General features: G+C 40.1%; 1 protein-coding gene across 1 annotated transcript in view; it reads left to right on the top strand.

The window, feature by feature from the left end:
- LOC145404970 (proline-, glutamic acid- and leucine-rich protein 1-like) overlaps nucleotides 1–10806 on the top strand; it is a 201360-nt gene that overhangs the window by 39138 nt on the left and 151416 nt on the right. The gene's annotated exons all lie outside the window — the stretch shown is intronic.

Here is a 10806-nt window from a genome sequence, read left to right as displayed (position 1 = left end):
GAATGAAGAGATTAGGAATTTGAAGCGGGAAAATGTTGAATTGATGAGGAAACTAGAAGAGAGTACTAATAAAACGGAGAAGGTGAGTAATGTATTAGAAGAACATAAGGCAAAGTGGGCACACGTAGAAGAAGAACAGAAAGAAGTGGTCAGCTTAAGAGAGATCATCCAGGAAGAAAGGGAAATGAACAAGAAAGAAATGGAAGAAAATGTAGTGAAAATACTGAAGAAAAAAGAGAAAATAATGAGAGAAACTGTAGAAAGGAGCAGATGTGTGGTAGTATTTGGAAACAGGGAAGAGGAAGAAAAGGTTAGGTTTGCAAGACTCGAGAGAGACACGAACCTGGTGAGAGGATTATTAAGCAAGATTGACCCCGAAGGAGACAAGTGGGTAAAAGAAATTGAGGAAGTAAGGAGGATAGGGCCTTATAAGAAAGGGGAAACAAGACCAATGAGAGTCAAGTTTACATCAGAAAGTGTAATAAATGAGATACTTAAAGTGACCTGGAAATTAAGTAAAGAGGCTGGGATGGAAAATATTATAATAAGAAAAGATCTGAATGAAGAAGAAAGAGAAGTTTTAAAATCATTAAAGGAAGAAGTAAAGGAAAAAAATGATAAGAGGACAGAGGAAGAATGTAATCCTTTTTTTTTGGAGAGTATTGGATATGAAAGTAAGGAAATGGTATTTAAGGAAATAGAAGTGAAGGAAACTAAGGGGGATGGTTGTGAAAGATCAGAAGTTGAGGAAGTGGTACTGACAGAGAGTAGGAGAGAAGAGGGTATTAAAAACGTGAAAAATAATTTGAAGGTGATATATACTAATGTTGATGGTTTCATATCGACAAGGATCGAAATTAACGATTTTTTGAGAGAACATGAACCTGATGTCATGTGCTTTGTAGAGACCAAATTAAGAGAAGATATTGATGTTCATTTGGGAGATGTTAAATATAAACTGTGGAGAAAAGACAGAAAAGAAAAAAAGGGAGGAGTGATGATTAGCAGTGAAGAACAACATAAATGTAGATACTGTGGAAATGGGGGAAGGCAGGGCTGAAGTGATATATATGAAATTAGAAACTGGAGAGAATGTTAAGAGAGATATGGCGGTAGTGTATGTTCCCCCAAAGATGAGAGCAAGGAAGGATGACGAATACCGTGAGATGTTGTCAGATATGGCTAGGTATTTGCAAAAAATAATTGAGAAAAGCAATAATATAATTTTGGTGGGTGACTTTAATTGTAAAGAGGTGAACTGGGAGGAATGGTACTCCGGAGGCGGCGAGGATTCGTGGGGCACTATGTTATTAAATATAACAATGAATAATGTGATGACGCAATGGGTCAAAGAAGAGACACGGTTTCGAGGTGAGGACACACCAGCAAGGTTAGATTTACTGTTCACCAAAGAACCCGATGTAATAGAATCATTGGAATATCTCTGTCCTTTAGGAAAAAGTGATCATGTGGTCATTGAGTTCCAGATGTTAATAGGAAACGTCGAGCCAAGAGACGAGCTTCATAGACAGGTATGATACAACTTTGGGAAAGCAAATTTTACAGGATTGAGAAACTTTTTTGAAAATGCGGATTGGAGAAAATTCAGAGAAACAAGAGAGATACAGAGGAAGTGGGATATCTTTCTAGACCTCTATAATTTGGGAGTGGAAAAATTTGTACCAAGAGTAAGAGGGAAAGAAAACAGGAAAAAGGAGTGGTTTAATAGAAGGTGTATGATAGCAAAAAAAGAGAGAGATAAGGCGTGGAACAACTGGAGAAAGAGAGGTAACAACAGAACAAAGGAAGAATATAAAAGAACAAGAAATGAGTACACAAGAATACGTAGAGAAGAAGAAAGGAATTTTGAAAAAGGTATACAGGGTAATTGACAAATGCAAGGATGAACCCAAACTGTTTTATAGATTTGTTAATGGCAAACTGAAACAAAAGGAAAGAATCACCAAACTGAAAGTAGAAGGAGAGGTCTTTAAGGATGCGGCAATGCAAGCAGAAATAATGAACAAACGTTTCCAGTCAGTTTTCACTAAAGAAAAGGAGCTTGTGGAAGGGGAGGGAGTGATTAGAAATGTTCCTGTGATGAAAGATATAAAAGTGGAGGTACAGGAAGTGTATAAATTACTGGAAACTCAAGATGTAAGGAAAGCCCCAGGACCTGATGGAATTTCTAATTGGGTACTGAAGGAATGCAGAGAACAACTGGCAGATAAAATTCACAGCTTAATCGTATGCTCACTGGAAGAGGGGAAATTGCCAAAAGAATGGAAGAGGGCAAATGTGGTACCAATTTACAAGGGAGGAAACAGGGAAGAACCCCTGAATTATAGACCAGTGTCTCTAACCAGCATGGTCGCAAAATTGTGTGAGAGAATCCTGAAAGACAGATGGATAAAATATCTGGAAGAGATGAATATTTTGGCTGAATGTCAGTTTGGATTCAGAAGTGGAAGGTCATGTGTTTCTAACTTGTTGAGCTTTTACTCAAGAGCGATTGATGTGGTACAGGAGAGAGATGGTTGGGTGGATTGTGTGTACTTAGAGAAGGCCTTTGACAAGGTACCTCATAAGAGACTAACGTGGAAACTAGAATATATAGGAGGACTAAAGGGGAACCTTCTGGAATGGATGAGAGACTTTTTGAGAGACAGACAAATGAGGACAGTAATAAAGGAAAAGATGTCTGGATGGAGGGAAGTAACAAGTGGAGTCCCTCAAGGCTTAGTGTTGGCGCCAGTAATGTTCCTGATGTACGTAAATGATATGGTAGATGGAGTGAACAGTTATGCAAGTCTGTTTGCTGATGATGTGAAGATCTTGAGGAAGATAGAGGTTGAGGAGGATTGTAAAATACTGCAGGAGGATTTGGATAGGATACACAATTGGAGCCGGACGTGGGAAATGAAATTTAATGTAAAGAAATGTAGAATATTGGAAATGGGTAAAAGTACCAGGAGACCATCACTGAATTATTTTTTGGCTAATGAATAAATCACAAAAAGGAGAGAAGAGAAAGATTTGGGAGTGCTGGTCCAAGATAGTTTGTCACCAGAAAAGCACATTAACAAGATAGTTGGAGAGATTTTATAAACTCTTGACTAACATAAGAGTAGCATTTCATTATATGGATGAGGAAATGATGAAAAAATTGATAGTGGCCATGATCCGCCCCAGGTTAGAATATGCAGCGGTAGTGTGGTCCCCACACAAAAAGAAAGATATAAACAAGATTGAGAGAATACAAAGAACAGCAACCAAGATGGTCCCCAGTCTGACAGACCTGTCATACAGAGAGAAGCTGGAAAAACTGGATTTGCCTTCGTTAGAGGAAAGGAGAAAGAGGGGAGACATGATTGCGGTGTTCAGGACCATGGTGGGAGTAGATAAAATTGACAAAGAAGATCTGTTTGTATGGGATAAGAGAGCAACAAGAGGACACGGAATGAAATTGAAAAAGTCAAGCTGCTTGAAGGATATCAAGAAATATAGCTTTCCTTACAGAAGTATAGACTTATGGAATAGCCTGGACAAAGGGATCATCCGGTCTAAAAACTTAAACGAGTTTAAAGCTATATTCGACTTATTGAGAAACAGCGATGGAAACCCACGAGCATAGTACATTCCGTGTATATCACAATTAGGTATATTAGGTAAATACTTAAATATTTGGAACGACTTAGACAAAAAGGTGGTGCATGAGAAAAACATTCATGTGTGTAAAGGTAGACTTGATTAATGTGGATATGGAGACAGGACAACACGAGCATTGCTCAATTCCTGTATACTACAAATAGGTAAATACAAATAGGTAAATACACACACACACACACACACACACACACACACACACACACACACACACACACACACACACACACACACACACACAGGTCGCCGACAGAGACATCAGCGGCAAAAAGGAGACCAGCCTATTGTGATTATGTGAATGGGTACGTGAGTTGTGGTCCTGTTGGACAATAGTTAAAAAAACTGCAGGTTTCGGTGATAAACAGTACAAGATATAGTGGAAATAGAAAGTTTCCATATGGTTGCATCATGGCGTAGAGGGACGGTGCTTTGTTTATAGCTGGTGAGGGGGAATTTGTGAGCTTCTCTGATGATGATGTGGGAAATGGAAGTACTAAACTGAACCGAACAAAGAGTAGCAGGAGTAGAGAAAACGGCAGAGAGGAATGTCCAGGAGTTAAAAAAGGTATGGGCAGTAATTAGAGAATTGCAGGAATAGATCTTAGAGCAGAAGGACATCAAAGTTCTACAAAGTAAACTGGGAAAAGTTTATACATGCAGTGATGAACAGGAAAGAGAAGTCACAGAATTAAAAGTGAGTAATGAATCTGTCTGAAATGAAATAAAACAGCTCAAGAGAGAGAATAAGAGGTTGAAAGAAGAAAGGGACGGGATGAAAAGTAAACTAGATGCATATGAATCCAAATCAAGGATGCGAGATGAGCACATTAAGGAAATCAAGGAGCAACATAAGGGGTGGAAGAAAATTCAGGAGGAAGGAAATGTAAATTTGAAAGAGATAATAGAATAACAAAGCAAGGAAAAGGTGGAGAAGGAAGTGGTTAGGGTACTGAGAAGTTGAGAATCTTTAGTTAGGGATGTAGCAGATAAGAAAAAATGTGTAATAATTTCAAGAGTAAAAGAAAAACGTATGACAGTAAGATCAAAAAGAGAAAGAGAAGAACTGAGTAAGGTTAAAGAAATATCAGTAGTTATGGAGGATAACAACGAAGCTCAAGAAGAGATTGAAGAAGTGTTTAGGTTAGGAAAGTACGAGAAAGGTGGTGCAAGGCCATTGAAGGTAAAGTTTAAGTCCCAGTTAATGGTAAACGAAATCATCAATAGAACATGGAAATTATCAGACAAAGAAGTGTTAAAAAATGTTTGGATAAGGAGAGATGCAAATGAGGAAGAAAGAGCTAAAATAAAGGAGTTAATAAAGGAAGCAAAGGCAAAAAACAAACAGAGAACAGAGGAAGAGAAGACAGTATTTTATTGGAGGGTTATGGATCAGAAATTGAGGAAGTGGTATTGACGGAGAGAAGGAGGGAAGAGGGTATAAAAAAACAACAATAAAAGTTTGAAAGTGGCATATACTAATGTTGATGGTTTAATGTCGACAAGGTTAGAAATCAACAATTTCTTGAGGGTACATGAACCTGATGTTACATGCTTTGTAGAGAACAAGTTAAGAGGTGATGGTGATGTCCATATGGGTAGATGGTAAATACAAACTGTGAAGAAGAGACAGAAAAAAACAAAACGGGAGAAGGAGTGATGATAGCAGTGAACAACAACATATATGCAGATACTGTGGAAATGAGATAGGGTAGGGCTGAAGTGATAAATATGAAATTAGAAACTGGAGAGAATGGCAAGAGAGAGATGGCAGTAGTGTATGTTCCCCTTCAGATAAGAGCATGGAATGACGCTGAATACCAGGAGATGTTGTCAGACATGGCTAGTTATCTACAGAAAGTGATTGAGAAAAGCAACAATATAATTTTAATGGGGGACTTTAATTGTAAAGAGGTGAACTGGGAGGAATGGGACTCAGGAGGTAGTGAAGATTCGTGGGACACTATACTGTTAAATATAACAAGGAATAATGTGATGACGCAGTGGGTCAAAGAAGAGACACGATTCCCAGGTGAGGACACGCCAGCAAGATTAGATTTACTGCTGACCAAAGAACCTGATGTAATTGAATCTTTGAAATATCTGTGTCCCATAGGAAAAAGTGATCGTGTGGTCATTGAGTTCCGGATGATTATAGGGAATGTGGTGCCAAGAGACGAGTTTTATAGGCAGAGAAGGTATAACTTTGGGAAAGCAAACTTTACAGGATTGAGAATATTTTTTGAAAATGCGGACTGGAGAAAATTCAGAGAAGGAAGAGAGATACAGAGGAAGTGGGATATCTTTCTAGACCTCTGTAATTTGGGAGTGTTGTAATAGAAGGTGTATGATAGAAAAAGAGAGGGACATGTCATGGAACAAATGGAGAAAGAGAGGTAATAACAGAACAAAGGAAGAACATAAAAGAACTAGAAATGAATATACAAGAATATGTAGAGAGGAAGAAAGGAACTTTGATAAAAGTGTAATAGACAAATGTAAAGATGAACCCAAACTAATAGACAAATGTAAGGATGAACCTAAACTGTTTTATAGATTTGTCAGTGGCAGATTGAAACAAAAGGAAGGAACCACCAAACTGAAAGTAGAAGGAGAGGTCTATAAAGGTGCAGCAGTGCAAGCTGAAATAATGAACAAATGTTTCCAATCGGTTTTCAGTAACGAAAGGGAGTTTGTGGAGGGGGAGGGAGTGACTAGAAATGTGGTGATAAAAGATATTAAAGTGGAAGTACAGGAAGTTTATAAATTACTGGAAATTCAAAATGTAAGGAAAGCCCCAGGACCAGATGGAATCTCTAATTGGGTGCTGAAGAAATGCAGAGAACAACTGGTGGATAAGATTCACAGTTTAATTGTGTGTTCTCAGGAAGAGGGGGAAGTGCCTCAGGAATGGAAGAGGGCAAATGTGGTACCAATTTATAAGGCAGGAAACAAGGAAGAACCCCTGAAATATAGACCAGTGTCCCGAACCAGCATGGTCGCAAAATTGTGCAAGAGAATCCTGAAAGATAGATGGATAAAATATCTGAAAGAGATGAATATTTTGGCTGAAAGTCAGTTTGGATTCAGAAGTGGAAGGTCATGTGTTGCCAACTTGTTGAGCTTTTACTCAGGAGCGATTGATGTTCTACAGGAGAGAGACAGTTGGGTGGATTGTGTGTATTTAGATTTGGAAAAGACCTTCACCAAGGTATCCCATAAGAGACTAATATGGAAACTAGAGCATATAGGAGGACTGAAGGGAAACCTCTTGGAATGGATGAGAAACTTTTTGAGAGACAGACAAATGAGGACAGTAATAAAGGACAGGATGTCTGGATGGAGGGAAGTAACAAGTGGAGTCCCACAGGGCTCAGTGTTGGCACCGGTAATGTTCCTGATTTACGTTAATGGGAGGAAGGTAGAGTTCCGGAGGATTGGAAGTCGGGTATAATTATTCCCTTGTACAAAGGAAAAGGGGAAAAAGAAGTGTGTAGTAATCATAGGGGCATTTGTCTTCTTAGTATAATAGGAAAAGTGTATGGTAGGATACTTATTGACAGAGTTAGAGAAGGAACAGAGGAATTAGTTGGAGAAGAACAGGGAGGCTTTAGGAAGGGAAGAGGTTGTGTAGATCAGATATTCATTCTTAAATCTTTAGTGGAAAAGTTTCTAGAGAAAGGAAAGAAGTTGTATTCGGCATTCATGGATCTGGAGAAAGCATATGACAGGGTGGATAGACAAGGATTGTGGAAAGTTTTAAGAATATATGGAGTAGATGGGAAGTTGTTGAATGCTGTGAAGAGTGTGTATGATGGTGCTAAGGCTGCAGTGCGTGTGGATGGTGAACTGAGTGAATTTTTCTCTTTGAAAGTTGAATTGAAACAGGGATGTGTCATGTCTCCATGGTTGTTCAATCAGTACATGGATGGGGTAATACAAGAGGTACAGGGTAGGGTAGTGGATGTTGGAGTGGCCCTGGTGAGAGAGGGTAGTGTTTGGAAACTCCCTGTACTGTTGTTTGCAGATAATACTGCGTTGTTGAGTGAAGATGAAGGGGAACCTCAAGGCTTGGTAGATGAGTTTGGGAGAGTGTGTAAGAAACGGAATCTAAAGGTGAATGTTGGGAAGAGTAAAGTGATGGTCTTTGAGAGAAGTGAAGTCAGTGAATGTACTGCGAGGTTGGATGGTGAGGAATTGGAAAATGTGAGTACGTTTAAGTACTTGGGTAGTGTGATGAGTAAGGATGGAGGTTTGGAGGGTGAAGTGCTTGAAAGGGTACAGCAGGGAAGAAAGTTTGCTGGTCTATGAAAGCAGTGATAAGAAACAGAGAAGTGAGCATGGAAGTGAAAAAGTTACTACATGACAGTATTGTGATACCAACTCTAATGTATGGAAGTGAAGCTTGGACATTGTTGGAAGGACACAAGTTAAGAGTGAGAGCAGTGGAAATGAGTTAAGAGGAGCCTGTGGAGTCACATGGAGAGATGGGCTGACAAATGAGGATATAAATGAGTGTTGTGGTGTGGATGTGGATGTGATAGGAAGCATTAGGAGGAATACACTGAGGTGGTTTGGCCATGTGGAGAGGATGGAGGGTGAAAGACTGACGAAGAGAGTGTATGTGAAGTGGAGGGGGCGAGAGGGAGGGAGAGGCCGAGGATGAGATGGAGAGATGGGGTGGAGAGGTATATGAGAGAGGGGGGTGTGAGTTGGGAGCAGGGCAGTGAAATGGCGGGGGACAGGGCAACATGGAGGCGATTTGTTTGTGGCCACTCGAACGGGATTGAGGTGTCTGGCAATAGATAGATAGATAGATAGCAACTAATATTCCTATCTTGAAAAGTATTGAAATTATCTGTGTTTTACTTAATGCCCTCAGATGGACCTCTCATGTTAGATCCCTTGCAAAAACTGCTTCAGAGAAACTTGGATTATTGTACAGAATCCATAACTTTGTCACTGACGGTCAGTTATCTGTAATTTACAGGAGTCATTTGTGCTCTCAGCTTTAATATTGCCAACCCTTGTGAAGTGGATGTGGAGAGGTTGCATGAAAACTGGACAAAATTCAGAACAAAGCTGTAAGAATTATTAATAACACTGCCTTTATAAATGAACTACCTCCCCTGCAAGTAAGCAGGAATGTTGCCCCCCTTGCATTGTCTTACAGGTACTTTTATCACAAATGCTCAGACAAAGTTGCATCCATTGTTCCACCTCTCCATGCCTTCCACTGCACTACACAGGCATCTGGTAGCACTCTTGACTGGACTGTCACACTGCCATATTGCAGAACTTCTATCTAACCATCCATTATTCAATCCCACATTGTCCCATGAGGAGCATAGGAGCCCAGGGCTAGGCAGGTTGGTCCTGGCTTTTAAGATGAAAGTGACCAGCCTCACTCATCCCTGAGTGGCATTACGTGCACAATAACCCCAACCACTCCTTAAATGTAAACCTTCACTGGCTCAGTCCGATTGGAGCGCCACAATTACCCACTAAACCACCAGGTACCATAATTTGGTTATGTGGTTACCACCCAGCGTAGTAAGTGGTTTCCAGGTGTACAGGAAACCATTTGGCTTGCCTCTCAGTGTAGTCACCCATAGGCAGAAGGAAGAGGAAAAAATGAAGGAAAGAAAGACAAAAGAGGGAGTGTAAAGTCACCTGTAAGCAGAAGGACAAGGAAAGAATGAAGTAAAGAAAGACAGAGGAGGAAGGAAGGAAAGGAGGGAGGACAGGAAAGGACAATTTTGCTTCTTTTTCAGCTTAATCCTGCATCATTCTTGAACATGCTTGGGGTTTCATTTACTTGGGACTTACCTTTGAAGGATCATATTACATCTCTTGTAAAGTCTGCTTCCAAGAGATTGGGTTTGCTAAGCTGACTCCGTTTCTTCTTTACCCCTGCACAATTGTTGACTCTATACAGGGGTTTTATCCGCCCCTGTGTGGAGTACAACTCTCATGTGTGGGGAGGCTCCCCACATACAGCTCTTCTCAATAGGGTGGAGTCAAAGGCTTTTCGTCTCATTAACTCTCCTCCTGTTACCGACTCCCTTCAACCTCTATCTCTTCGCCACACTGTTGCATCTTTATCTCTTTTATATCACTGCTTCAATGGTCACTGCTCCTCTGAACTGTCTGCATGCATTCCTCCACCTCTATGACGGGCGCGTAGCACCCGTCTAGCAGCAAACTCTCATCCCTTTTCTGTCCAGCTCTCTAATGCAAGAGTTAACCATTACTCCCAGTCCTTAATTTATGCAACAGGTCAACTCTGGAACTGTCTCCCTCTGTTTGTATTTCCTGTTTCCTATGATCTCCAGTCTCAAATGCAGTGTGTCCAGGCATCTCGAAATGATTAAATCTTGAATTTGGCTCTCTCTTGTATTTTGTTTTTCTTTTGCGAGGAGTAGTTTTGCAGGCTCGCGGCCCTTAGTTCCTTCTTCCTATTAAAAAAAAAAAAAAAAAACTACATCAAGTGAGTGGATGGTGAGCACCCCCCACCTACCACAAATTGCAGAACTCCTGCTTATCCCAGAGTGGTTTTCCCGCAGACTTCAACTTCCAGCTGTTACAGATTTTGTAAAATGAATGTTGGACACCTGTAATCTGGTGTATGGATTAATTTTTTTAGTTTGTTTTTCCTTCCTATGTACATCTGTAAAAAAAAATATACAGTATATATATCATTTTGTGTTAGTTTCTGAGTTATTGCACATTTTCTGTAATTGTTCATTTGATAATCTGTTCTGTGGACGATTGGCATAACATAGGCGTGAATTTATGGGGAGCTTATGCCCCCCCCCCCTCCCTGTTTATTTTGCAGACCAGTTGTTGTTCAGTAAACTCAATCTGTCTGGCTGAACAGACTCATCAACTGCAGGCAAACAGCTGCCCCTGCAGGACTGTCCTGTGCAGACCAGTGATTACTTGTAATAAAGCAGTGTTATTTACCAAAGTACCTGCGATGACATATCTTTCCCATGTGGTATCACAATTATTTCAGTGAAAAGAGGAATTGTGCAATAATTTTGAAATAATGTGGCACTGAATCAGTATGAATTCAAACGTGGTGATGCCACTAGGAATCATGCCCCCTCTTTTCCAGAGTGCTGGATCTGGCCCTGTAAT

This window comes from Coenobita brevimanus, chromosome 65 (genome assembly GCF_032717465.1).
Source record: "Coenobita brevimanus isolate Jiangsu-jjx chromosome 65, ASM3271746v2, whole genome shotgun sequence".
In the NCBI taxonomy this organism is placed as follows: domain Eukaryota; kingdom Metazoa; phylum Arthropoda; class Malacostraca; order Decapoda; family Coenobitidae; genus Coenobita; species Coenobita brevimanus.
The sequence above is the reverse complement of the archived record's forward strand: the minus strand, read 5'-3'. Positions and strand labels throughout refer to the sequence as shown.